At 43.1% G+C, this 22,705-nt stretch overlaps 1 long non-coding RNA gene across 1 annotated transcript; it reads left to right on the plus strand.

The window, feature by feature from the left end:
- Positions 1 to 2,620: 2,620 nt before the first annotated feature.
- Positions 2,621 to 4,382, plus strand: LOC120651235. The gene is made up of 2 exons (XR_005666000.1): positions 2,621 to 3,342; positions 3,936 to 4,382. It is a non-coding gene; the product is annotated as an uncharacterized LOC120651235 (long non-coding RNA).
- Positions 4,383 to 22,705: the final 18,323 nt, after the last annotated feature.

Here is a 22,705-nt window from a genome sequence, read left to right on the forward strand (position 1 = left end):
ACCGGTAACACACAGATGCTGCACAAATATCATAGTACTCCTCTCCTCAAGCTCTAACACAAATACTGATTGGTGTAAAGCTTTTGCAGGTGATATCAAGTATGTTTCAAGTTCCTGCACACATAGAAATAACACACCAAAGTAGATCGATGCAGAATTACAAATAAAATGCCAGGGCACAAGTTGTGAGGCAAACCACAAAGGAGACACGAGGATTTGTTTCCTGAAGTTTTGATTCACCTCTGTGAATCCTACGTCTCCATTGAGAAACTCATTTAGTGTGAGTCTCTTTCAACTCGATCCCTTGAGTTGGGTCTATTTCAACCACTCCTCACTTTTACTATCTTGATCCATTCCACCAAGGGGGAAGATCACGCCCGCACAAACTTGCCGCTGCTCACCACACTGTCGGGAGCTAGCCGGCGACACCTAGCCATCTAGGAGGCTAATGCGAATTGAAAGCTTCGACGGAATCATGAGTGCTCAAGCTATGTTTGCTCACTGCTGCTCGAAATAGAGCTCTCACATTGCTCACAAAGAGTGCTCACACACATAATCTCTCAACCCAACTAAACGTTATGCAATCTAGTTAGCACAACTCACAAAGAGTGTTGGGGAGAGCTTGTTGGTCAAGAATATGGCTTTAGGAAACTCAAAGATGGCAGGGAACCAGTATCCCACGCAAGAGGGGGATGAGGGATATAAATACCCCACTTCTAAAAACTGGCCGTTGAGCTGTCAATACAAACTGGTCAGACCAGTCCCACAGACCGGTCTACACATGATGCGTATGACATGACAAAACACTCCAACACAAAGAAAGAGAAGGATGGCTATGTCAGGTGCTTGACTGGTCAGACCGGTCAGTCCCTGATAGCCAGCCAAAATAACATCACACCAACCAAAATATGCAACACTAGCACAAATTTACTTAGATAGCATAAACAAGTTCAATACACCCAGTAGCACACATTACAATGACTCAAGTCCATAAATAGATAGATCTAGAATTTTACAAATCTTCAGAGTTACAAAAAATGGAGACCGATCAGATCGGTCAAACCGGTCTGGCTGAAACATAAAACTACAACTCTAAAATCCTGTCCAACTCTCCTCCCTGAAGCTTTAATCTATTTTCTTCTCCCCCTTTGTCATCTATCACCATAAAAGGCCTAGGAGAAGAAGCTTTGATGCGCTTCGCTGTCCATCTCCATTGCAATTTCCACCTAATGGAGGTTGACCATTCCACTGGTGAATATCTAACCAAAAATTTCAAACCATATAAGCATTTTCAGGAAGAGTAGTGGTTTTAAGTGAAGTAGAATCAATGTCTAGCGAAGGATTAGAAGATGATGGTGCTATGCTAGACATACAAGGAGGTGGTCCAAAGAGTGCATTAGACATTCTTGCAGCCATCAGAACTGCTGCAGAAGCACGGGATGGCTTCGACTGAGAAGCATGCAAAGGTGCCATCATCGAGGATCCAGCTATCCCAAAACTGCTGCTGCCAAAGTGTGGAGGGTAAAAGGGTGCTGATGATGATGATGCTCCAACTCCATAGAAATCTAGTGGTGGGGGAGGGGGCGCAGAAGATGAACCACCAACATCCAGATAGAATATATTTCCAAACTGCTCAAAGTATCCGGAGCCCATGTAGCCATGCACTCTGTCTTTCACTGATGGAATCTCTATATCAGGAGGTGAAGGAGAGATGGGTGAACGAGGAGGTTGGATGTTCATTGCATTGTGCATCCTCTTAATTGAATCTCTTTTCTTCTTACTAGCTCTCCACTGCCTCTACTGCTCAACCTCTGTCTCTTGGGCACTTGCACATTCCAACAAACAAATGCAATGGGTAGATGGACATTTGTTTCTTGTTTTCATTCACGACATGCTTGACTTTCAACAATATTTTCCTTTTATTTGTTTCTTCATTACATGAGCCAATGATAACAATATTTTTTCAAATGATCCCTGCGCATGATATCTTCAACAAAACATTAGTCCTTTAATCATATTGTCATTCAATTTACCAAAACCCATTAGGGGTCTAGATGCACTTTCAAGCATCCCAACTATAATGGGCTCAATTATAATGACGTGGCGTGTTTTTAAATATTAGGAACTAGTTATTAGCGATCTGCTGTGAATTGATATGTTTTTGGGCAAATTTTTTTCAAATAGCCCCTAATACATATTTTTGGGAAGAATTTGTTTGGGAAATTCTTGGAGACGGCATAAACTGTTTCATAGTCTAGAAATGTAGAATCCAACATGTGGGCGCATTTTAGTTAGGAAAATGATTTTTATTTTCATTTTTTATCGATGGAAAGTGAAATATTTGGTTCCAGGGAAATAACACAACTCCCTTATCACTAAGTAGAAAAACAAACTCAATATGCCATATATATATATACATATATATATATACATATATATATATACATATATACATATATACATATACATATATATATATACATATATATATAGCCCATTTTCTATAGCCGGCCAAAGGATAAGTAATTTTGTGGCCGGGTCCAATCCTTCGTAATTGCGATTGAACACCCGCTCCGGCGCGGGCATCCTGCGCGGCTACCAGCACGGCTACGAGCTGAGCCGGCTCGGCTCTGACCCAGCATGGTTGCTCTTAATCAAGGCATCCTAAAATTTCTCCTCCTTCTAATTCCTCTCTTTCCCTTTCTGACAAGTGACAACCGGCGGCGCAGCATGGTTGCTCGGCGACCTCTACTACCCCTTCTCAACCCCTGCCTTCATCATGGTTTCCATGGGCGGGTGCCACGACGGCCCATCGACGGCTCCGGACAGTCTGCGGCGACGCAGCGGAGGCCATTTTCCTGTCCCGACGGTACCATACTAGCATCCCCCAAATCGGCGACCTCATCTGGAGCGGCCCTGCGACTGGCCGGCGATGCATCATTTCCTGGCAGCAGAGACACCCCAAACTGGTCTGCGCACGGGAGATCAGTTGTCAAGCTGCTCTGGTAGGGGCTCTTCGCAAAATCACCAATTGTTCATCCGCCCATCCGGTTGTCCCCCTGCAGGTAAAGCGTTCGACGATATGCGCCTGTGGCAGCAGCGGCGGCACTTTTTTTCTCGTCATGCCCAAATTTTGATGCTGTTTTTTTATCTATTTTACTCTTTTTGTTAGATTTGGAGATAGCTGGTGCTCTATCGCGATGACAGGGCCGTTCTAGTCTTGTAGATGGCCGTCACTGAGCAAGGTGGAGGCCGTGAGAGGTCCGGTGTGCTCCACATGTGTTTTGGTTCTTTTCCGTTGCTCTCGGGTGAGCAGCTTTGTTTTGATTCTACCAATTTCAGGTACAAGACACCATTGTAAATATATAGTTCTCGTAATTTTACTAGGCCTTCATTGTCTCTTCAAATCGGTAAATTCACCAGATAATTTACTGCTATTACACTTCTCAGTTTTAGATTCATGTAGCCGAAGTACTAAATGAGCATTGGTCACCATATTATTTTTGCAAGTTAGGCCTCTCTTTCTCTGAACATTGTTCTACCATGGTCATGGTATACATTGTAAATTTGCTTCTCTACTCTCTTCCATTCTTTGCTTCCCATTTAGTAAATTTAACATTTCACTGAGCTGTATGGGTGACCACCAATATATTTTCATGAACCTTGCTTTCCTGTTACATATAATTTAACATTTCGACGTGGCATTATGCTCTAATTTCTCATATACTCTACTTGCCTATACTTAAATTTTTGTTACATATAATTCTAAAGGAAATAGTTACGAGAGATATTCTAAAGGAAATAGTTACGAGAGATAGGAGTATGGTGAGTATGTCAATGCATAATTTGTTTATACGTCCTGTTTTTGGCTCAGGGATAATTCCAATTGTTTCAGCAAATAGTAGGCGTGACCATTCTCATTATGATGATTTCAGGTGATAAGGACGTCTGGGCAAATAGTAGGCCAGGTCTGCTCAGATTCATTTGGGAACAGCAAATAGGCGTCTGCATCGACTTCAATTTGATGACCAGCTTCCAGTAATCTGGAGATTCTGATGCCACAGCACAATTGGCATCAGGTCCAGAAGACTAGTAGAAGAAATGCTCCAGACATGATGAGGCTGCACCGGTGATGCTGTTTGCACGGCCATCTGAGAAGCCCAACTAAAATCTAAGATTTTCCATGTACTCCCTGCAGATGTTAATCCAAAACTATAGGCATCGGAATATTCATCAGAGATTAAGAAAAATCTAAATCTAGATGACATGCCAACCGCTAGGACGTCGTTCTCCTCCATGCGGCCTCCTCTCTACGGCAGATTGTTTATTTAAAAAATTTCAGACATATTACTAGTAGTGAAAAATGATCATGTTATTTCTAATTAACTATAGCAGTTGTGATTAAAGACCGTGATGTTTATTCCGTTTCCATCCTTAATAAATGCAAATGCATTGGATCCAGAAAATTAACCACGGCCTAAGCATTGATTAGCTTCATATCCTTCTCTATGTAATTATTTCTTGATATTTGATATTGCATTAATTAGATGAACTTTTTTTTGTAAAACACAACACAAACACAGCGCTCACCAAACGCACAGGCACTCACCCCTACCAATACACACACAACCCTATCTCTATGAGCACCTCTAAGATAGTTTTTAATTAAATAGATTTTACTACAATCTAAATGAATAATTTTTGTAGTACAAATTGAAAGACTAAACGAACAATTTTTTTGAGCGAAAGGGAATACTTCTGAAGCATTACACGCGGCGCATCCAGATCTGGAGTTGCAAGGCAAGGAGCCATGCAGAAATGGCCGCCACGCCACCATAGCGGCCGCTCATCTCCGCGGCATTGCCCAGACGCACCCCAAGCAGCTTCTTTTTTTTTATAAAAAAAACCCAATACAGACGCGACGCAGACGCTCATAAATATGCACGCACACTCATCTCTATGAATACACGTATGTAACTCTACCCCTATGAGCACCTCCTAGAGACTGAGCCGGCAAATCTTTGAAATTGACGAAGTTACCACACGCGCTTTGTCGTTGTCTCACGAGACGGGAAAGTCGCCTACTATTGAAAGCATAAACACTGTTAAAATCCTAAAAAAATCATTTTTATGAGGAGTCAAACCCAGGACCTCAAGTGCTACTGAGGCTCCTGTAACCACTAGGCTCACCAGTCAAACGGGGGTGGGGGGTGCCGTGAATCACCCCCAAGCCCCAGCTAAATAGATGGATGAGGTGAATTATTGCTTAGCTAAGCTTTCAACTTTTAACACTTTCTCCATTTTTATATTCTCTCTACTGTCGTATTAGATTCGTTCTAGATCAAATTTGACTAACTTTGATCAAGTCTATAAAAAATATAGCAACAACTATACTATCCAATATATGCACTATTAATCTATACTTGATGGTGGATTCAATAAAACAAATTCTTTATTGTAAATCTTATTATTTCTTTTTATAAGTTTGGTTAAAATTTGCCAACTTTAATTTAGGATAAATTTAATACAATATGTAAATAAAAATAGAGGAGTATATCTGATGCTATCCATTTGGCTGAATAAATAGGTGGATGAGGTGAACTGACGTAGCACAATTGGTACGATTTTCTTTGTAATTTGTTAAACAAATTGTACAAGCAGACGCTCACAAACATACACTCATACTCATATCTACGGATACACATACACAACCCTACCTCAATGAGCACATTCGAGAGCTGAGCCACTAGATCATCCTCGAGATTAATGAAATCATCAAATGCATCCTGCTATCAATAGTCACGTCAATACCACCAGAAGAATAGTGCCCGTCAAATACTAAAATAAATTAAAAAATATGAGCACCATTTGTTGGCTCCAAGACTTGAACCTAGATGGACAGGTTCGACAACAAGGAACCGTTGGAATTTGGGTTTGGCCTAATGAATATTTCAGTAATTCTAAATAAAATCTCAAATGCCCATGTGAGCATGAGGAAGTGAAGGAGTGGTGCAAACCTTTAGTCCCAACTTGCTATTGGAAGTCGAGGGTGGCCAACTTAAATAGTGAGGCCATCTTTGCCTCAACAAGCTATGTGTGTGGGGAGAGAAAGGAAAGCCCACACGCGCACTCGCCTTGCCTCGCCGGGGTGAACGGTGCATGCGGGGGCGCGACTTCCTTTTGCTATTTTCATTTTTGGTTATTTGGCCATTAAGTTTATGAGATATGGAAGATCTAATCGATTTGATAATCTAGTTCTGATCTGATCATGAATCTGATTACAACACGAGGTCGTGGGCTCTCCTATATATACTACCTACCCGCCTTCACGAAAAATCAATCTAATCTGAGTTAGAGTTTTGCCTCTTCTCGCTGCTACAACGCCACCGTAGTCTTCTCCATCCGGAGCATCGGCGTGCAATGGTGAGTGGGAGACCAGGTCTTCGGAACCTTTCTCCTTTGAGATCTTACACCGGAAGAGGCGAACATGGTTTTTGGGAAGCACCCGGCGCGACTGCTCAACAATCTTCATCACAGTTCATCCTCCGTCCAAGTCAGGCACTGCAGCGAAGCATTGTATGCGACACCATCTGCTGCAATTTGTACGCAAGACCGCCTTCATCCTGTAACATCCCGCCTCCCCGAGGTCGGACCCGCTTACATCTGGCAGCTTATATAGGACATAGACTACCCTCACAGACCAACACAAGTCTTTTCTGCACACTTTGTCCTCACTCGTGCGCACCCGGAAAGAACTTCCCAGTCGGTCACCAATCCCCAAATCGCTCCAGGCCAAGCATGCTTTACCTCGTAGTCGTTCTTTGGAGACAAACTTCTTTTTTCTCATTCGTGCGCACCCGGGAAGAACTTTCCGGTCGGTCACCCATCCCCAATTTGATCCAGGCCAAGCACACGCTTAACCTCGGAGTTCTTTGGAGTCCGGCTTTTTTGTCCTCATTCATGCGCACCCGGGAAGAACTTTCCGGTCGGTCACCCATCCCTAAATTGCTCCAGGCCAAGAACGCTTAACCTCGGAGTTTTTTGGAGACCGACTTCTGCAAAAGAAGTTGCAACTTGTCGGTATGAGTATCTGAAAGGATCTTAAGATGCCTAGAGGGGGGGGGGGGTGAATAGGCAATCTGCAATTTTTAAAACACTTAACAAAAGGGGTCAGACACAGACTATCCCGGATACTCCGGGTATATGCCCGGATACTCCGGGTTTGGTGGTCCGGAGTATCCGGAGCTATATCCGGAGTTTCCGGGTTTGAACAACCTGAAACGAAACTGCAAGTATCACTGTAAGAAAAGTAGATCGAGCTAAATAATGAGTACCAGGGGTTCCTTAAGGTTGATATCCAACAAATGAAGTTCACTAGAAACTCGTGAGTGAGTAGATCGAGCTCAAACCCTAGAAAAGAAGTCTCACAAGCAAATGACAACGAAATCAAGTAAACTAAGACAAGGAGACAAGGAATTGTTTCCCGAAGTTCACACCCGAAGGTGCTACGTCTCCGTTGAGGAAGGATTCGAGAGACGGTGCTCAAGAACCCCTATGCTCCTCTCCCAAGGGCGAGATCACCTCTCAAGTCCAAGGTTACTTACTATGGATTCCTCGGCGAGGAATGAAGATTACAAACTTCTTGTGCAGCTCACAATCTTGGTTGGGCAATCACAAGCACGCCTAGCCGTCTAGGAGCACACGGCTCCAAGAGTAACAAACTTGAATCCGCGGGCTTAACCAAAACCAAGTGCTCAAGAGATGGAAATAAGGCTCACTAGCACTAATCCTTGCTCTTGCTTGCTTCTCACTCAAATCCCTCAAGGGAATCACTCAAGAATGGAGAAGGGAGAGTGAAGGAGCTCCTTTTGGCTTAGGTTTGAGTTCTGTTCGTCCAAAATGGCAAGAGAGAGGGCTGAAGGGGTATGGAGAGAGTATTTATAGTCTTCAGCCCAAAAATAGCCGTTGGGCGAAAGGGTACCCGGAGACTCCGGGTATATGCCTGGAGACTCCGGGAAACCCTGATTTTTCAGCCCAGAAACAGCACCCGGATACTCCGGGCAATGGGGTCCGGAGTATCCGGCCCTATACCCGGAGTATCCGGGTAAGGCAGGGAAAAACTTCGTTTTATGGCTCCTTTGAGTTGTTTTGTGGCTCACAAATGTTTGTATAGGTTCTCTTGAGCACAAGATCTAAATCAAAACCCTTGAACCAAGTCCCTCTTGATAGTACGACGTTCCTATACTCAAATTTCAAATTCAAAATCTAATTTCTTGAGTAAACTTGAACTTCGCTTTTTCATTTCCTTTTTGAGGGTCGAATATCATCACTTGATTCACCTATACATGTTCACCACCTGCACACATGCTCAATTACACGATTAAACGCACATGTGTTTTGTCATTAACCACCAAAACCCACTTTAGGGGCCTAGATCACTTTAAATCTCCCCCTTTTTGGTGATTGATGACAACCCACATGTAACTCATTTGATAATCATAAAGCGAAAAACATCTAGCATATAAGAGCTCCCCCTAAATGTATGCCATGAATTTTGAATTTCAATTTTGACTTGACATGTCAACAATTGGCATATTTATCGAGAGAAACACAAAAGCTCTTATAAGTTTTACAGTGGGGTGAACAGGTGAGTGCCAAGAATATGTGTGATGCATATGACATGTTATCCACTCAATAAAATGTGTATCTGTCAGCTGGACCCAGAGACTCCGGGTATAAGTCCGGAGACTCCGGTCAAGATGTCCGGAGAATCCGGCCTGTAGCCCGGAGTATCCGGCCTTTCTGAACCAGAACACAGAAAAAAAATAGAAAACATATAATCCACAGCTCAAATATGTCACATACTAGCAGAAATTTCTTAGAAATAACTCAAGTTCGACAGCTAAGCACAGAGTAGCACTCATTACAAAGGTTCTCACACCACATAGTCCTTACAAACGATCAAGAGAGTTTAAAACGGAATGGAAACGACATAAGTTCGATACAAAGGCGACACATGCCCAAATGAGTATATAAATGACATTTTCACTCCCCCTTTGTCATCAAGTGCCAAAAAGGGAATGAAAAGAAGCATGAAGTCCATCTACTCATCATCTTCATCTTGGGCGGCATCCTCGGAGGTATCCTCATCTTCATCGGAGTCAGGGTGCTCACGATAGCCTAGGGGCTCATCTTCTTCGGTCTCTTCATCCTCATCAAAGATCTCTTGGCCACTTGGAGGAGCACGGCGGGAGGAAGAAGTATGGCGACGAGGAGAACGGGGCTGACGATGAGCACGTGGAAGAGGAGCATGAGTAGCGGCAATAGAAGCCTCATCGGCGGCATCCCACTCAGCAAATGGATCATCAAAGTCCGGGAGCTCGCAGTGAGGATCCAAAGAAAGTCCCAAATGATCCCGAATCTCATTGATGGACCTTGAGTTCTCATGCACATCATTTGCAATATTTCTACACATCCCAAATATGCTGCGGAGGGCCCTCTTCACAAAGGAATCATGATGACGGTGACGAGACGATGAAGAGGCACCCACAGAAGATGGAATAGGATCATGTCTTGGATTCCTTGTTGCACCGGCATGAGCTGGAGGAGGAGGAGGTGCATCACCTGAGCGGGCACGCAAGTGAAGAGGCTTATGCTTAACTGTCTTTGGAAATGTGACCTTGGTCACCCTCTCTATCATATACATGATGTATGGTGCGGCAGGAAGGGACTTCTTGGCCTCAATCATAGTCCTTCTTAGCTCATTCCAAATGAAGTCCATAATGCAAAAAGGTCTACCACTTGGCAAAGTCCGGGCTAGAAGATTCACTGCATAGTATCTTAGTGCCACGAGATCTCCATCCTTTGCATCAATGGTTGCTCTAAAGAATTGATTCATTGCATAGTAAACTGGTAAGAGATGGTTTGCCTTTCCTTCTTGAGCACAATAAGGATTGTAGAACAAGGTGGGTACTTGATATGTCTTGAGTTGTTCCTCAACATGAATGGGATCTCTCTTCTCATCCTCAGTGCCAAGTCCAAGTAATCTAGAGAAGGTCATGTAATCCACTCCATATTTTGCTTCTTCGGTGGTCCAATAAAATGCAATCTCATTTTCATCATAATATAAAGAAGAATGAAATTGAGCAAGGATCTCCTCATTCCAATCATAGCGAAAACCCATAATATCATAGAGACCCATCTCCTTGCATTTTGCCATAACCTCATTAAAGAATGGATCCTTCATATTCTCATAATATTTCCAATCCATGTACTTGCAATGAACTATGGGAGCACGAGACTTACGCATCACAACTGAAGAATAGAAGTCTTCGTGAAGCTTGCACCAAAAGCGCCGCTCAAGACCTTCACTCTTGTCATATCTGTAAACTTTCTCTTTGCGTGCCTCCCTAAGTGCCACATCTTGCTTGTAATAGTTTCTTTCCATCTCTACTGTGAAGCCAGGCACTATCCCAGGTCGATGAAGCCTTGGAATGTTAGGATAAGTGCGCTGCCCAGGAGGGTACTCAACTACCAAACGAGGAGGGGTCTTAGGACATATGTCATGAGCAATACCCTTGCTTGTTGGAGTTGGACGAGATGGAGGAGCCGCTGCTCGGCTTTGCAAAATGTAAGGAGCTTTCCTTGGCTCCTTAGAACTGCTCCCAGCGGGTTCCTTCCCGGCACGATGACGTGGACGCAACTCCCTTGGAGGATTTCGAGGAGCATCTTCCCTTTGAGTGTGAGGATCATGACGCCTCTTTTGTCTCCGTTGCTCTGCGTCCTCCAAGGACTCACCAGCGCGTGGCCTCACCATGCCTAAGTAGATAACAAAGATCAAGACCAAGCAGGAAAGAATTGGGAAGAAAAAGATGTGCTGATAGTGATCAAGTCCGGAGACTCCGGGTATATCCCCGGAGACTCCGGCCCAGAGGGTCCGGAGTATCCGGGTGTATATCCGGAGTATCCGGACAGGAGCACCTGAAACCCTAAGTTTCAAAAATCTAAGGATTTGACCATGGAATTTGAATGAAACTTTAGCCAAAGGTTCCTACACATGCTAGGAAGAGATGCCCTAAAGATTTTTTCAAAGAAACCTAAGACATTGGGAGATCGGGCGATCCGAAGTTCAAAAGTACCTTTGAGACCGTTGAGAGCGCGAGAACTTCAAAACTGAGACTTCCCCGGAGTTTCTGGAGGGGAGGAGAGTCTTCCTTCAAAGATTTACGAGTTCTTGATGCTTGGAAGTGTGGAATCGCCCCAAGGGTGTGAGTAGGAGAGTGGAGAGGAGAGGGGGCGGCGTCTGTGGTAAAGGAGAGAAGGTAACCGTTTACCCCAACCCCCCACGGTATATATATAGTAAAAACCAGATATCCGGAGTATCCGGCCCCAGGGCCGGAGTATCCGGATAGTCCGGAGTTTCCGGGCCCTGGGCCGGAGATTCCGGCTCCCCCTGAGACTGAGCAGAAAGAAGTTCAAAAGAACTTGATCTGGATGGATTTGGCTAAGATAGATTTTGTAGATCTAATGGTGTGAGAGAAATTACTCAACTTGAGATCAGCCAACATTCAATCAAGGAGAACAATGATCTCAAGTGAGCAAAGTGAATGACCAAATTTTTTATAAAACAAAGGTCACACAATTTGAAAGTTTTCAAGATTCTTAATCTAAGATCACTCAAGTGTATGCAGTAATTCAAGCTAGGTTACGAGAATCCAAGATGTTTAGTTCAATTCTCAAAGCACAAAACCTTGACTCATCTAGAGGCTTAGTAAAGATATCGGCAAGTTGCCCGTCGGTGCTTACATATTGTAAAGCAACATCTCCCTTAGCCTCATGATCCCTTAAGAAGTGATGACGAATATCTATGTGCTTTGTTCGGGAGTGTTGTACGGGGTTGTTTGCTAATTTGATTGCACTCTCATTGTCACAAAATAGAGGAATTGCATCAAAATGACAACCAAAGTCACTCAAAGTTTGTCTCATCCACAAAAGTTGTGCACAACACGCACCGGCGGCGACATATTCAGCCTCCGCCGTGGACAAGGCAACCGAGTTTTGCTTCTTGGAGCTCCAAGCTACTAAAGACCGGCCAAGAAATTGACAAGTCCCCGTAGTGCTCTTTCGATCCACTTTGCAACCGGCATAATCCGAATCGGAATAGCCAAGTAAATCGAAAGATGAGCCCTTGGGATACCATAAACCAAGGTTAGGAGTGAAAACTAAATATCTTAGGATTCTCTTAACCGCCATCAAATGACATTCTTTCGGATTAGCTTGAAATCTTGCACACATGCACACACTAAGCATAATATCGGGCCTAGATGCATAAAGGTAAAGAAGGGATCCAATCATGGAGCAATATACCTTTTGATCCACGGCCTTGCCATCTTCATTGAGATCAAGATGCCCATTGGTTGGCATGGGAGTTTTGATGGGCTTGGCATTTTCCATGTCAAACTTCTTGAGCATATCATTGGTGTACTTGGTTTGACTAATGAAAGTGCCATCCTTGAGTTGCTTGATTTGAAATCCGAGGAAGAAGGTCAACTCACCCATCATAGACATCTCAAATCTCTTTGTCATAATCCTACTAAAATCATCGCACCAAGTTTTGTTAGTGGAGCCAAATATAATGTCATCGACATATATTTGGCACACAAAGATATCTTTATCAACTTTGCGAGTGAAGAGAGTAGGATCGGCTTTGCCTATTTCAAAGCCTTTCCTTAAGAGAAAGTCCTTAAGGCATTCATACCATGCTCTAGGGGCTTGCTTGAGCCCATAGAGCGCCTTATGAAGCAAGTAGACGTAATTTGGGAATTTTGGATCTTCAAAGCCCGGTGGTTGCTCAACATATACCAATTCGGAGATCGGTCCATTAAGGAAAGCACTCTTCACGTCCATTTGATATAGCTTGAAATCATGGTGAGTAGCATAGGCAAGCAAAATACGAATTGACTCAAGCCTAGCTACGGGTGCATACGTCTCACCAAAATCCAAACCTTCGATTTGTGTGTAGCCTTGAGCAACCAACCTTGCTTTGTTTCTTGTTACCACGCCATGTTCATCTTGTTTGTTTCGAAAGACCCATTTGGTTCCAATGATATTTTGCTTGGGTCTTTCTACTAAGGACCAGACTTCATTCCGAGTGAAGTTGTTCAATTCCTCTTGCATAGCCATCACCCAACCCGGATCATCTAATGCTTCTTCCACCTTAAGAGGTTCCAAAGAAGAAACAAACGAGTAATGTTCACAAAAAGTAGCCAAACGAGATCGAGTGGTTACCCCTTTACTTATACTTCCAAGGATATTATCCCCGGGATGATCCTTTTGAATTATGTGATGAACTCTTGGATGTGGAATGGAGGATTGATATTGGATTGGTTCAGCTTCTCTATCACCTTGAGACTGATCTTGATGTTGAATTGATGCCTCAGCTTGAGTGGCCCGGATACTCCGGCCTGGAGTCCGGATACTCCGGTCAAGATGTCCGGAGTCTCCGGCTTCATATCCGGAGTTTCCGGGTTTTGCAGCGGATGTAGAGGTAGATGGCCCTTGAAACATCAACACATCATCATCGTCATTGTCCACTTGTTCTTGAGGTTTTATTTCACCAATCGCCAACTTCTTGATAGCTTGACTTGATGATTCTTCCATTCCTATAACATTATCAACTTGCTCCCCTTGAGAGCCATTAGATTCATCAAATGTCACGTCACACGCTATTTCAACACAACCGGAGGTTTTGTTGAAAACACGATAGCCATGAGCATTTGAGGCATATCCAAGAAGAAAACCTTCATCAATTTTAGGTGCAAATTTAGAGTTCTTGGGCTTCTTGTTAAGAATGAAGCACTTACTTCCAAAAACTCTAAAGTAAGACACATTAGGCTTTTTACCAAGTAGGAGCTCGTATGCCGTCTTGTTCAAGATCTTGTGAAGATATAGGCGGTTGATTGCATGACATGCCGTGTTGATTGCTTCCACCCAAAATTGATCCGAGATCTTGTACTCATCTAGCATTGTTCTTGCGGCCTCGATGAGAGTTCTATTTTTCCTCTCAACAATTCCATTTTGTTGAGGAATGTATGGAACCGAAAATTCATGACCAATGCCCTCTTCATCTAGAAACTCTTCTACATTAGTGTTCTTGAATTCGGTGCCGTTGTCACTTCTCACTTTCTTGATCTTAGTCTCAAATTCATTTTGAGCTCTTTTTGCAAACTTCTTGAAGGTCTCTTGCACTACACTTTTGTCATGCAAAAAGAATACCCAAGTGAAACGAGAATAATTATCAACAATGACAAGGCCATATTTGTTACCACCAATGCTAATGTACGCCACCGGGCCAAAGAGATCCATATGTAGAAGGTCAAATGGCTTGACGGTGGTGATGATGCTCTTTGATGGATGTGGAACACCAACTTGCTTCCCGGCTTGGCATGCACTACATACACGATCTTTCTCAAAAGAAACATTTGTTAGTCCTAGGATGTGATCCCCTTTTAGAAGTTTGTTGAGATTTCTCATCCCAACATGAGCTAGTCGGCGATGCCATAACCAACCCAAGCTAGACTTTGCTATCAAGCAAGCATCAAGTTGAGCCTTCTCTTGAGAAAAATCCACAAGATAGAGCTTTCCCTTGAGCACCCCCTTGAAAGCAACGGAGTCATCGCTTCTTCTAATGACGGTTACACCCTCGTTAGTGAACAAACAATTGAAGCCCGAATCACAGAGTTGTGAGATGGACAACAAATTGTAACCAAGTGACTCAACTAAAAGAACTTTTGAGAGAGTGAACTTTGAGTTTAGATTAATGTTACCGGTACCAAGCACTCTTCCCTTTTGATTTCCCGCAAAAGTAATGAAATGATCTCCACTTGATGCGGTTATTGTTTCGAACATACTCCTTTCTCCGGTCATATGATTTGTGTAACCACTATCAATCACCCAAGTTGATCCACCGGAGGAGTATCCCTACAAAACAAAGTTACTCTTTTCTTTTAGGTACCCAACAATACTTGGGTCCTTTAATGTTAGTCACAAGAACTTTGGGCACCCATACATGGTTTTTCACTTTTGTGTTCCATGTACGGTGTCCTACAAATTTGGCAACCACTTTACCACGGTGGTTCCTTGTCAATACATAATCGGCATAGAAGGATACATGAGGTGATTCTTGTGCCTTGATCTTAGTTGGGTTAGAGGCCTTGAACTTATCTTCTTTGAATGAGGATGCAACAATCTTAGCACCCTCATCACATGTTGTGCCTCTCTTGATGAAGTTGACATGACCACTTTCTTGTATTACATCATTTTTCTTATGAATGGGAGTGGTCATGTTCACTAGACCTCCTTGAGCTCCCAAGGCGGTCTTGTTCTTGTTTTTGGTAAATGGAATGGCATGTGGAGTACCTTGCCCATTCCTACCAAGTCCTTTACCCACTTCAAACCCAAACTTGCTCATGTATCTTGACCCAAATCCCTTGGTGTGTTTCTCAAATTCACCTACCCTTGTAAAGGGAATTTTCTTTGGGACTTGATTATGTGATAGAGCCTCTTCTTGCAACAAGTGAGTGAGTCTAGAGATTTCTTTCTTCATTGCATTTATCTCAACATGGTTAGTAGCACAAGTTTGAATATCAATATTAAAGCACCGTGCACATCCTTGACTTGTAGAAGGACTAGATGAATTAGATGTCTCTTTAGTCTTAGAAGTACTTTCCCAAAGAGTATTAAATTGAACTTCAAGTGCCGTGTGATTAGCTTGTAAGCTTGTCATGCTTTCTTGAAGTTTCTCATTATCCTTCCTTAGGAAAGTGTTAGTGTCATTGACAAAAGAAAATTTTCTAGTCAAATCGTCCACTTTTTCTTTTTCACTAGAGAGTGACTCTTTCAACTCAAGAAGAGTGCCATCCTTGACTTTGATTGAGTTCACAAGCATCTTGTTTTCCTCCCTTTCATAGGCGAGGTCCTTTTCAAGAGCCTTGAATTTTTCTCTCTCAAGTCTAAGCAATTCTTCTTGTGTTTCAAGAATCTCATCCGCTTCATCTAGTTTCATTACTAATTTCATCATTTTAGTTGCGGCCCATTTACCATATTTCTTGACTAGTTTAGCAACTTCTACTTCATTATCCAATTCATCGTCCGATGAGTTTGGAGATGTTACCTTGGAGTTTTTAGCCATGAGGCACATGATAGGAGATTCATCTTCATCATCGGTGAGATCTTCAAACAAGCTTGGAGGATGTGGAGATGATGCCTTGAAAGCCATGGTTGCAACATCTTCTTTCTCGGACTCACTTTCTTGTTGTGAATCCCATTCTTGACCAAGATGTGCTTCTCCGGCTTGCTTCTTGTATCTAGATCTATCTCTCTTGGATGTGCTTTCTTTGGTGTCTTTGTTCTTCTTCCTCTCTTCCGGGCAATTGGCAATGAAATGCCCAACTTTGTTACACCCAAAACATGGCCTATTAGACCTTCTTCTTGGCTCATACTTCTTATTCTTTCCAAAGTTTCTAAAGTTGCCTTTCCTTAATACTCTTGTGAAGTTCTTGATAAAGAAAGCCATTTGCTCATCATTAAGCTCTTCATCATCATCACTACTAGTGCCTTCATTTTTTGAGGATTGGTTTGCCTTTTCTTTGCCTTTTGATTTAGCTTGAAGTGCCAACCCACTATTCTTGGCCGCTTGTTCTTGAAGCTCGGCTAGATCTTGGTTAATCTTGACTCTCTTTAATTGATCATGGTGAGCCTCAATTCTTCCAAGTACATTCTCGGCGGTGAAGTGCTTGAATCCTCTTTCGGCTCTAATCAAGCTAGGTAGAGTAACATCCCTAGCCATATACACGGTCAAGAGCTTGTCCACAATCTCACGGTCGCCCCACTTGTCACCACCAAGAGATTTGATTTGATTTGTGATTTTCTTCATGCGGTTGTACATCTCTTTCACACCTTCATCCTTCTTCATGGAGAACAAGCTCAATTCATCTTCTAAAGTTTTGATTCTTGATTCTCGTACTTTCCTTGATCCTTGATGGTTCACTAGAAGAGTGTCCCAAGCATCTTTACCGGTTGGAGCATCCTCTATCTTGTCAAACTCTTCGGGATTCACGGATGTGTGTAGGATATTCAATGCTTGGAAATTCCTTTGTAGCACATATGCTTGAACCGGGGTTGGAGTTTCATCTTCATCCGGAATTTCACACCCAACTTCCACATCTTTCCAAAGATCCTTGTGGATTGCATTCATATATCCGAACATTTTAGTCTTCCATTGATTATACCCGGTACCATCAAAGAAAGGTGGCTTGCCCATGTGAATTGATGCATTATGCTCAATAGGTAGAGAAAAAGTGTAATCATGAGCAACTCTTCTATAATCACCTTTGCCTTTTGACTTTGATGAGCTGCCCTTGTTTGAAGAGCGTGAGGCTCTTCTCTTGGAATCGGTGTCGGAGTCATCACTAGAGTCAATGATAACTCGGGAGCTAGTCTTTTTCTTCCTTTGCTCCTTCTTCTTTTTCCTCCATGCCTTCCACTCCTCATAAGACATCTCATCATCGGATGTCTCTTCTTCACTTTCTACTCCACCATTCTTATTCTTTCCCTTCTTTTTGTTGTTGGATGGCTCTACATTCTTGTCTTTGTCTCTTTTATCACTAGGATCACCTTTTTCACCTTCATTAACCGGAATCTCTTGATTCTTTTCACCATCCGACATCTTAACCTCTCCGGACGGTTAAGCCCTTTGAATGGAGAGCCAAGCTCTGATACCAATTGAAAGGATCTTAAGATGCCTAGAGGGGGGTGGTGAATAGGCAATCTGCAATTTTTAAAACACTTAACAGAAGGGGTCAGACACAGACTATCCCGGATACTCCGGGTATATGCCCGGATACTCCGGGTTTGGTGGTCCGGAGTATCCGGAGCTATATCCGGAGTTTCCGGGTTTGAACAACCTGAAACGAAATTGCAAGTATCACTGTAAGAAAAGTAGATCAAGCTAGATAATGAGTACCAGGGGTTCCTTAAGGTTGATATCCAACAAATGAAGTTCACTAGAAACTCGTGAGTGAGTAGATCGAGCTCAAACCCTAGAAAAGAAGTCTCACAAGCAAATGACAACGAAATCAAGTAAACTAAGACAAGGAGACAAGGAATTGTTTCCCGAAGTTCACACCCGAAGGTGCTACGTCTCCGTTGAGGAAGGATTCGAGAGACGGTGCTCAAGAACCCCTATGCTCCTCTCCCAAGGGCGAGATCACCTCTCAAGCCCAAGCTTACTTACTATGGATTCCTCGGCGAGGAATGAAAATTACAAACTTCTTGTGCAGCTCACAATCTTGGTTGGGCAATCACAAGCACGCCTAGCCGTCTAGGAGCACACGGCTCCAAGAGTAACAAACTTGAATCCGCGGGTTTGACCAAAACCAAGTGCTCAAGAGATGGAAATAAGGCTCACTAGCACTATTCCTTGCTCTTGCTTGCTTCTCACTCAAATCCCTCAAGGGAATCACTCAAGAATGGAGAAGGGAGAGTGAAGGAGCTCTTTTTGGCTTAGGTTTGAGTTCTGTTCGTCCAAAATGGCAAGAGAGAGGGCTGAAGGGGTATGAAGAGAGTATTTATAGTCTTCAGCCCAAAAATAGCCGTTGGGCGAAAGGGTACCCGGAGACTCCGGGTATATGCCCGGAGACTCCGGGAAACCCTGATTTTTCAGCCCAGAAACAGCACCCGGATACTTCGGGCAATGGGGTCCGGAGTATCCGGCCCTATACCTGGAGTATCCAGGTAAGGCAGGGAAAAACTTCGGTTTATGGCTCCTTTGAGTTGTTTTGTGGCTCACAAATGTTTGTATAGGTTCTCTTGAGCACAAGATCTAAATCAAAACCCTTGAACCAAGTCCCTCTTGATAGTACGGCGTTCCTATACTCAAATTTCAAATTCAAAATCTAATTTCTTGAGTAAACTTGAACTTCGCTTTTTCATTTCCTTTTTGAGGGTCGAATATCGTCACTTGATTCACCTATACATGTTCACCACCTGCACACATGCTCAATTACACGATTAAACGCACATGTGTTTTGTCATTAACCACTAAAACCCACTTTAGGGGCCTAGATCACTTTCAGTATCCTAATAATCCTATTAAGCACCGGACCGGGATGTCACATCCTCATCCCCTTAGGAGACCGACGTTCTCGTCGGTCGACCCCAAGCCAGGAATATCCTCTCACGTCCATACGTCTAGTGCAAACAGCGCATCCCTTATGCCCAACCACTGACCCGTGCACCATGCCTGCGCCCCTGACCCGGTTTCTGGAAAAGAAGTTGCAACTTGTCGGTATAAATACCCTATTAATCTTATTAAGTCCTGGGCTGGGATGTCACACGTCTAGTCTGCAACATTCATCTTCCCTAAGGCAAAAGCTCAGCATGTATGCTGCTATTTATTTCAGTTCTTAATCGTGTTTTCTGAGATCATTATAATATTGTGTCTTGCTGCTAGTATATAGAATTGTTCATGCTAAATCTTGTTATGTTGATGATTTATTTATTTTAAAATTTAATCATGCAGTTTCCTAATTTTTCAACAGAAACTTCACTAGCCGATCAACGCACAGTTCGCTTTTGCACTACTCCATTCACCCCTTTCACCGCCGGTTCTAAAAACACATCACCGCTGGTTTTGAGCATCGTTTGATCTAACTCGATGGTGATGGGTACAGCTAATACCGTCGGTTCACCACCCGACAGTGTTGCTCTTTGAAAAAAACAAAAAAAAAATCACGCCACAGCTGCTGCTGCCCACGAGCTGCCGCCTCGCTGCGAGCTCGCCTCTTCCGCCGCCGCCGCCGCCGCGCTTGCTGCGAGCTCGCCGCTCCCGCCGCTACTGCGCACTCGCCGCTTCTTGCGCCGCTCCCGCTCTGGGCTGCCGCAGCGCCACGCTGCTCCCGCTCCGCCGCCGCGCACCGCTGCTCCCGCTCCGCCGCCCCACAGCTCCCTCTCCGGGCCGCCGCCGCACCCCCACTGCTCCCGCTCCGAGCAGCCGCAGTGTCCCACTCTGGGCCGCCGCCGCGCCCCCACTCCACCGAATCCGCCCATGCCGGGGCAGGATCCGGCCTCCTCGAGCGCCGGCCGAGCTTGAGTGGCCGCGCTGGCACCGGATCTGGAGTGGACGCGCCCCGTGCGGCGGCCGGAGCAGGAGGTGGTGGGGGGAGGGCGGGAGCGGGAGGGCGGCACGGCGAGGCCCGCAGAGCAGAGGAGAGTGGAACGGGCACGCCCCGTGCGGCGGCTGGAGCAGGAGGGTGGGGAGCGCCCCGTGCGGCGGAGCTGGAGGGGGGAGCGGCCCGTGCGGCGGAGCAGGAGGGGAAGGTCCGAGAGAGATGAAAAAAATGTAAGGGAGATGAGTGAAAGAGAGGGTGAGAAAAATTAAAATAGGTGGAGAACACATCACCGCTGGGTCGTATTACGAACCGACGGTGATGCTAACATATCACCGCCGGGTCGTATTACGAACCGGCGGTGATATGTTAGCATCATCGCCGGGTCCATTTGGAACCGGCAGTTATAGACTATCACCGCCGGTTCGAAACAAACCGGCGGTGATGGGGCATTTGCGATGATGTATTCTGTAGTAGTGTTGTGGTGGGATTTGTCCGCCCGGATTGGAATTCTCCACTCGACCGGGTGCCGTCATGCATTTTCTGGTGTGATTTCGTCAATTTCACGATTTGCTTGTTTAACATCTTATGTTTGTTGTATTGTATTTCGTAAAAGAATAAGATCACACATCATGCATCTAAAAGTTTTGTAAATACTGCTGTGTCTCGAGATGCCGATGCCAAATACGTAAATCAATCAGTGATTTCATGATTGGATATCTAATATTTGGAGTCGGACTGATTGTGTACACCATTCTTTTTTACAATTTATTATTAGATCATACGAAAGAGTCAGTTATAAATAGCTAGGATTCCACCATCCCAATCATTCTTAGGACAGACTGACGCAATGGGTAAAAGTTTCATAATAAAATGTAATCATATTTATAACCTTTTTCCTCTTAGATGGGATGGTCTGCCACGGTAGGAATCACCAAAAAAGGCTCGAATGTTGATAGTACTCCTAGAAACAAGATCAGGTTCAGTACCAGGAACACCACTTGATCTCCTGCAGGGCAGAAGAATCAAATTAAATAATAATAATAATAGAGAAATTCGGTTTACACCTTCAAATTATCATAAGAGTCTAATCTCTAATCTTAAGTAGAAAATAGGATGACGAGAGTACCCATCCAACTATTAATAAAACTAGAAAATTTTGACCCCTTTATTGGTTTCATAGGTGGTTTTCTTTTTTTTTAAATTAAAAATATTCAAGTTTAAAATAAAAATTTCATAATCAATTCATTTTAAATCATAAAAAATGCAAAACATGTCCCAATATTTTTTACAAATATGTAACCTATCTGCTGGTGCTCTATATGTCATTTTCCATCCATTTTTCCTATTTTTAGTATTTTTTGTTTTATGCTTATTATTTCTTGTAGGTTAGACTTATAGAAAAATTTTGGTCCTAGTTTTATATTTTTTATTTAAAATTAATTATTTTAACTTCTTAGATCTAACTATAACTTTTCATTTAAAAAAAATTATAAAATCACTTTTAAAACTACACAAAGGGTCAAATTTGCCCGTTTTCGATTGTTGGATGCCCCTGTTTTCACGTTTTTAGGGGTGAAAAAATTACTTTTCCTAATAATAAACAGGGTGGCTTCCACAACCGAAATGCATATGATGTCATTTTTATAGTTTAATTTGATTGTGGAAGTGCTCCTACAGTTTGTAAATATATATATTTTGTGAGGACTGTTTCTAAATATACGATGCTTAGAACAAGCTATATCTTGTTAAAAATGTACTAATTAGTTTGTCCTAAACACCATGTATCAAAAACAGAGGGAGCATTATACTACTGGATGCAAGTAGCTTCTGGTATTTTGAAGCAGGTTATTATGTCTTTAGAAAGTTCTATAGTTGACCTGAGATGTAGGGGTTATCCGTATGTTTTTGCGCCCACGAAAATCTGCATTGGTTACAAGTAAACGCTATCAGTACAATACATGTGCACATTTAAAAAACATGATAAAGTGTTTTTTTTCAAGTAATAAATAAATTGCATGGCTAGCACATAGAGCTGTGGCACAGCTAGGTTATCGAACTTAATTCAAAACGCCAGGATATATCATGGAGGCCTTAGTTGGTTGGCATCATATCATGTCATCTATAGTTACTTGAGTTGATGAAGAAACAACTCTATAATAAATAGATTCTTTTTTATTGTTATTCAATTGAGAAGTACGTGACTGGAGGCAACCAGATCAAATACCATTTTCAACAAGTTTAGTGTATTAGAAATATTTGTTTGACTGAAGACCGCAGGGAAGCCCCAACCTATTTTTTTATAATTTTTATTCCAGATCCGTTTAATTCACTTCCATAGGGAGTTAAACCTAGACATACTGGATACTGTTAATGTGATCTAACTCTATTCTAGAGACCATTTCACTATACCTTCAAAATGGTCTCGAGATCAGCTAGTGTAAAATATATTTTTCTTCTTGCATTGGAATGGGCTACTACGTCGCTAGCTGATCTCGAGAAAGAAAAAAATATTTTACACTCTTTCTTGTGCTCATTAT

This window comes from Panicum virgatum, chromosome 9K (genome assembly GCF_016808335.1).
Source record: "Panicum virgatum strain AP13 chromosome 9K, P.virgatum_v5, whole genome shotgun sequence".
Lineage (NCBI taxonomy): Eukaryota > Viridiplantae > Streptophyta > Magnoliopsida > Poales > Poaceae > Panicum > Panicum virgatum.